General features: G+C 42.1%; 1 long non-coding RNA gene across 1 annotated transcript in view; it reads right to left on the bottom strand.

Moving 5' to 3' along the window:
* The window catches only part of LOC132980920 (uncharacterized), a 33767-nt gene that overhangs the window by 23229 nt on the left and 3038 nt on the right, over window positions 1-7500 (bottom strand). The gene's annotated exons all lie outside the window — the stretch shown is intronic.

The raw sequence follows: 7500 nt of genomic DNA, 5'->3' as shown, positions 1-7500 counted from the left end.
AGCATCAAGTTAGCATTAATGCTACTTCCTACTTCCGATCCCAGACTTCAAAACAAAAGTCTCAAATAGAATAAAACCCTAAAAAATATATTTAAATAAGACAAGAAATAAATATATACTTCCAGAATTTAGCTTAGCATTACTTCTTAGTAGCAAATAAATAACAATAACAATAAACAAATAAAGCAAGAGTTTATTACAGAATGTAAACAAACTTGTAAACATACTCTCCTGGATTGTTTTTAAATGTGCATTTACATTAAAGAGAGCTGTGCAAATCAAGCATATGTTAAAGTGAAAAAGAGATAAAAAAAAAAAACATATTAAGAACTATATGAAAGAAATAAAACAGAAAGAAATGTGTTTTGAGAAAATAAAAATAATACACAAATAAATAATTACAGATTAAAAACTCAGGTTTCAAAGTGATAAAATCAAACGTAAATAATTAGAAATAATGCTAAAATGTATTTGATGAAATAGAATATAAAGGGAGATATTAAACAGATAAGGTTCATAAACAGGATGAAGTAATTGTTCATTATATCACACTGAACTCTGATAATATTTTGGTATAATCAATGACTCATTAATTAAATTATTGAGTAATATATTTACTTATTTTGGCAACTATTTCCATTTACTGGGATTTAAAAAAAAATAGATTCAGCATATATTTAGATATCGATGTAAAAATATATTTATCTCTATTTAAACTTTTTTGTTTATCATTAGTAATTTCTTTTTTTTTAATTATTTATTTAAACTATGATTTCTGGAGTCTTTCAAGCTGTTGTAACATGTAAAATTCCCTCCATACATCTGGATCAATTCAGATTATTTTCTCTTAGCTAAATTTAAATTATATTATTAAAGTAATGAGGAGGTTCATTTGATTGTAGTAGCGTCATCATCCATGAAAGTACTAAAAAACAAACATTAAAGCAAAGAAAACGTTAAACACAAATATTGCAAATTTTTTTTTTTTTTTTTAAATCTTGAAGGTTTATTTTTTTTATCAACGTTTAAGAGACAACTTCCGGTTTCCCTTTATTCTGTGCTCCTATTGGCCAGTCAGATTCTGAGGCTGACAGCCAATAGGAGTCGAGATGTTGCTCCTCTCTTCTCTGATTGGTTGACAGCAGAATAAAGTCAGAGGCCGGTCTCTGAGGGGTCAGTGAAGCTGGACCCTTCAAATTAGTCTGAAGTCCGGTACACACAAACGTCATGAACTCCTAACGGTTTTTATTTCATTAAAATATTTAAATTAAAGTTTTTGAATTGTCCATCACGTGTTGTGAATCAACATGCGGCTCTTCCTCTGCTTTGTTTGGACCACCTGGATCTTTACTCTGCACACCGCTGCTCAGCATCCTCCTGACCGTGGGGAGGGAGGCGTGCAGCCCCGGGACCGGGACCACAGGAGGTCCGGGAGCCGGATGGACGACAGGAAGCCGGCGGGGGTGAGGGGAGCCGGGGAGAAGCCCGGCGGAAAGAGGGCCCCTCTGACCGGGTGAGCAGCAGACACTACATCGATACTGATTCATTTAAACTCTTAACTGGACACTTGTTGTTTTATTCTGAAAGTTTAAATGGAATACATCCTGAGCAAAGAAACACAAGAAGAAGTTTATAATGATTGTGTTTGAAGTGAGAACAGATTTCCCCCTCAGTGTGGTCTTAAAGGACTTCTTTTAATTCAACTCAATATGTTCTATATCTGCTTCATTATTTAAAAAGTGTGTTTTAAGTAAACTGTATTAATTTAATGACAATATGAGTTCAGACATCCTGTCAGTCAGCACGTGTCATATAAAGGTAACCTGATACAGGTGTTCAGTCCCAGAGGTGGTGAACCATATCCAGCTGTTATCTGTGTGTGTGTGTGTGTGTGTGTGTGTGTGTGTGTGTGTGTGTGTGTGTGTGTGTGTAACAAACCATAAAACATCAGACCAATCAGCATCTTTCAGGTGTGTCAGGCTGCAGACACCTCAGGAATGTGTGAAATTCTGTGTGTGTGTGTGTGTGTGTGTGTGTGTGTGTGTGCGTGTGTGTGTTGACTTTGCATCCATCAGTTGACTGTCAGTCAGACTTGCACTTGAGGCTGATCACACACACACACACACACACACACACACACACACACACACCACAAACATACACACTAATCCTAAACCCAGTGAACTTACTAGGGCTTATAAATGTGTGTGTGTGTGTGTGTGTGTGTGTGTGTGTGTAAACAGAGCACATTTAAAGACGCAAGATGTTTGTATGAATGTGTGAAAGGGGAAAAAGTCCCTCTTGACTTCAAAGGGATGTGACAATGTTAACACACTCACACACACTCACACACACACACACACACACACTCTCTCACACACACACACACACACACACACACACACACACACACACACACAGAGTCTGGTTTTCTTTAGGTTTGAGGGTCTCACACATGTTGAAGTTTAATGGCCTTCAGAGGCCTCATGTTAAATCCACACAGGTGAGCTGAATGTGTCGTCTGGTTACTATGGTAACGATTACAGCGGAAAACACACCCCCTTTAATCCGGCTCTGTTCTGTCTTCAGCGTCAAACCTCGATGTAAAAAATCAGAACTGATGAAAGCTGCGGTCAGCGCAGTAAACCCGGGTTCAGACTTCAGGGGTCAGATGTGTGGGAGGTGAACTGTAGAAACTGTTTTCATCACTTAAAGGTCCAATCAGTGAAATCTGGATCTTACTATCTGATCATTAAGGAAACATGTTGAAGTGCTGGCTTCTCTGACAACAATGCAGCAGCCAGTATGTCCTCCTTCTAACTTTAGATTCTGCTCCTGAATGCTCTGGATTTGTTTGGACCAGAGAAGGTAGACGCTTTTAAGACACGCCCCCATACGGCCGTTTTGGACGCCCCTCGGTTTGTCAGATATGAGAGCAGTTATCAGGTCAACAGGTGTTGCAGCGATGGAAGCGGTCAAGAGAAGTGGTTCAGATAGAAGTGATTGTACCCGACCTAAAAAGCCTCTGCATGTTTCTAATAAGCTCCACGAGCAGAAACGTGCTCAAACTAGGATCAATATTGGAGATGCTTTTGAAAAATGGAGAGAGGTTAGAACACAGAAAGGTTTACAGACCCATGCAGAGCTGGATAAACACTGAAGCTTCAGAGTCCACCACATGGTAACGTCAGTGTTGTGTGCATTTACTTTTTATTGATGCAGTTTGAATCAGCCTGAGATCAGGTTTCTTCTCTGAAGTGTTTAAAGAAAAGATGAAAGTGAAGAGCAACAGAGACTCAGTGTTCCTGCAGGATGAAGAAAAGACCTCAGACAAACCGTACTCTGTTCAGGATAACTCTTCAATCCCTTCAAAGTGATTTTTTTTTAAATTGAAGAGAACAAGAGAGCTTCTGTGAACTTTTAAAAAGCGTCCTCTCATCATATTTACCAGTTTAAAAACGCTGACACAATGTGATGCTGCAGTGACCCAGGAAGTGTTGAAGTCAAGACCACATCAACTGAGACCAAGACAGACCCGAGACCAGAGTGCTCCGAGACCAAGACAAGACCAAGACAAGACCAAAACCATAATACTGTATATCGCTGAAAAATCATCATCTTGGTTGCGTCCTAACTCGGGGGATAAAAATCAAACTACAAATGAACTGAAGTTATTTGTTCTTTTAGAAAGAGACATTTTCCTTCTAATCTCAGAAATGAAAAAAAAAAAGGAAAAATAGTCGATCAGTGGTGGTCTTGATTTAAAATCCAGAGTCCGCCAAGTCTGAGACAAGACAGAGACCGAGACCTTCAATAAGAGGTCTCAAGACCAGGACCGCCCTGTACAACAACACTAGTTCCAGGTTGTAAGAACGGACGATCCTTAATCCTAATCTAAAAGACTTTCTGAAGAACAGCTCGCTGAGTTTATTCAGATTCTCTAAAGATGAGGAGGTCAGCGTCCTCAGGATTTGATTCTGGCTCAAACAGGAAGTGTGTATTTCATCCTCTGTGTGTGTTCAACAACAGGATGACTAAAGAGAGTGATGAAGGAAATCTTCTTCTAAAAACAGTAATATTGCACACAAAAGATGGCCGTCGTGTTGTTAGGGATCATTCAACAAAAATGACTTTAATTCTCCACATGTGAAACGTTCTGTTGACCTCAATGACCTTAAAGAGGACATATCATCCCCCCTCCTCCACCTTTCAAACAGTCCTCTCCTCCACCTTTTCAAACAGTCCCCTCCTCCACCCTTTCAAACAGTCCTCCTCCACCTTTTCAAACAGTCCTCCTCCTTCTTTTCAAACAGTCCTCTCCTCCACCTTTTCAAACAGTCCTCTCCTCCACCTTTTCAAACAGCCCTCCTCCACCTTTCCAAACAGTCCTCTCCTCCACCTTTTCAAACAGTCCCCTCCTCCACCCTTTCAAACAGTCCTCTCCTCCACCTTTTCAAACAGCCCTCCTCCACCTTTTAAAACAGTCTCCTCCTCCACCTTTTCAAACAGTCCCCTCCTCCACCTTTTCAAACAGTCCTCTCCTCCACCTTTTCAAACAGTCCTCTCCTCCACCTTTTCAAACAGCCCTCCTCCACCTTTTAAAACAGTCCCCTTCTCCACCTTTTCAAACAGTCCTCCTCCACCTTTTAAAACAGTCCCCTTCTCCACCTTTTCAAACAGTCCTCCTCCACCTTTTCAAACAGTCCCCTCCTCCACCTTTTCAAACAGTCCTCTCCTCCATCTTTTCAAACAGTCCCCTCCTCCACCTTTTCAAACAATCCCCTCCTCCACCTTTTCAAACAATCCCCTCCTCCACCTTTTCAAACAGTCCCCTCCTCCACCTTTTCAAACAGTCCCCTCCTCCACCTTTTCAAACAGTCCCCCTCCTCCACCTTTTCAAACAATCCCCTCCTCCACCTTTTCAAACAGTCCCCTCCTCCACCTTTTCAAACAGTCCCCCTCCTCCACCTTTTCAAACAGTCCTCTCCTCCACCTTTTCAAACAGTCCCCTCCTCCACCTTTTCAAACAGTCCCCCTCCTCCACCTTTTCAAACAGTCCCCTCCTCCACCTTTTCAAACAGTCCCCTCCTATACCTTTTCAAACAGTCCCCCTCCTCCTCCTTCTTTTCAAACAGTCCCCCTCCTCCACCTTTTCAAACAGTCCTCTCCTCCACCTTTTCAAACAGTCCCCCTCCTCCACCTTTTCAAACAGTCCCCTCCTCCACCTTTTCAAACAGTCCCCCTCTTCCACCTTTTCAAACAGTCCCCCTCCTCCACCTTTTCAAACAGTCCCCCTCCTCCACCTTTTCAAACAGTCCCCCTCCTCCACCTTTTCAAACAGTCCCCTCCTCCATCTTTTCAAACAGTCCCCTCCTCCACCTTTTCAAACAGTCCCCCTCTTCCACCTTTTCAAACTGTCCCCTCCTCCACCTTTTCAAACAGTCCCCCTCCTCCACCTTTTCAAACAGTCCCCCTCCTCCACCTTTTCAAACAGTCCCCCTCCTCCACCTTTTCAAACAGTCCCCTCCTCCACCTTTTCAAACAGTCCCCTGTGGTCTAAATGAAACATCTGTGCTTTGGTCAAAATATAACATGAATCAAGCACCAGAGGAGGTTTGTGACCCTGTATAAACCAGCTCTCTCAGAACGCTCCGTTTTGGTGTGTGTGTCTCTTTAAATGCAATGAGCCCCGCCCCCTGAGTTTTCCCCGTAGACATCACTCCTTTGTAGAGAGAATAAAAATGGCCGACCTGCGTTAAAGTTTAGTTCTAGTCTGGGGGTGGAGTCTATGGGTGGAGATACCAGGGGAGGGGGAGGGGATTTATTTTACCAGAATCCCACTGTGACATCACAAAGAGAGCACATTAGAAACAGAGCATTTTTCTCTGTGTTGTAAGACTTATGCAGACCACAAACAAAGGACTGGATGGTTTATTTCACATGTTGTGGGTCAGTAGACTCTCAGGTTACCCAGATATATGTTTTTAGAAGAGGATTTATCAGAATAAGTCGTAAAACTCTGACCAATGAGGACGTCATGAATCCAAACCATGAGCCTGAAAGTGTTGATAGTGTCTCTATATTATGTAAGAGAGTGATTACAGACTGAGACTCTGAGTGACCACACTGTCTGTGTGTATACAGGTTCAACACTGTGTGTGTGTGTGTGTTAATGGTAAAGCTCTGTTTAGACACACACACACACAGGTCTTGGTGTGTGTGTGTGTGTGTGTGTGTGTGTGTGTGTGTGTGTGTGTGTGTCAGTGGGTGAAGTGGGGCCTCCTCTGCAGCTACAATAAGAGCAGCTCACTGTGAGTAATGTTTAAATCCTCTGCAGAGAGACTCTGTCCACTTTTAAAGAACAGACGCTCCTCTCGTCACGTTTCAATTCATCAAGTATCAATCTGATACGGAGACGGCTCAGTGACTTCTTTCACTCAGAGCGCCGCCGTTCACATTCACTCTCCATGAAGGCCCAAACGTGTCGCCGTGTTGATTCAGCACACGCTGAGAGACCGTTTGGATGAAATCAGCGTCAACACTTTAACTGCTTTAAAGACTTTATATGAAATCAAGTATCTCCTCTGAAAATAACTCTGTGAGTCATGACTGTCTACAATGGGTGTAACACCCGAGTCCCACTGTCTGTGATGTTTTCAGAGTTTTCAGAGTCCTATCTTCACTTTGTTTACATCGCCCGGACGGCCGGCTGACTCCTCCCCTCGTGTATAAAAGTTGTTTAATTGAGGGACTAGAGAAAAGAAGAATAACATACTGTACTCACTGCTTAACTGTGTTTCTAGATCACGCTCATTTCAGGTAAATTTACATGCAGTGTGAAGATACGAGCATAATAAAGATCACTAGCATTAGCATGCTAACACAACAATGTAGCGTGAGTTGTTTTGGTTTCATGCTGGTGCTCAAAGGCGACATCTGCTGGATCAAAAAATCACATATAAAGCCTTTAAAGACTGTTTATAAATGACTGTGATTGGCCGATCCTGATTACATATCAGATGGAGATGTGTCTGAAAGGGACGACAGCAGACGCTTCTATTTAAACAACACACTTCCTGTTACACTCGTCTGTGAAGTCTCTGTGAAGGAGGGGGGGGCGGCGACACAGTATTGATCTGCTAATTGACTACGTTTCCCAGAGGGCCGATGGGCTGACAGTTTGCTGCTAAACACAGATTTTGATAAAACTCAAACTCCAGCATTCACAAGAAATTCAAACGTCTGCTGGAGAAATGAAAACAGATCCAGTTTTTTTTTTTTTTAAAGACAGGAGACCTGATGACGACAAAACAAACGATCTTTAAATCAACGCCAGATGTCCAAGACGTTTGTTTTAACACGGAGCTGCGAGCTCAACATCGGGTTCACTTCCTCACATGGACACCCGGAGGTTTTGATCCCTAAATGTCAAGTCAAGTCAACTTTATTTATACAGCACATTTATAACAGCCGAGGCGGACCAAAGTGCTGTACAGTAAA

This window comes from Labrus mixtus, chromosome 9 (genome assembly GCF_963584025.1).
Source record: "Labrus mixtus chromosome 9, fLabMix1.1, whole genome shotgun sequence".
NCBI classification, from domain to species: Eukaryota; Metazoa; Chordata; class Actinopteri; order Labriformes; family Labridae; genus Labrus; species Labrus mixtus.
The sequence above is the reverse complement of the archived record's forward strand: the minus strand, read 5'-3'. Positions and strand labels throughout refer to the sequence as shown.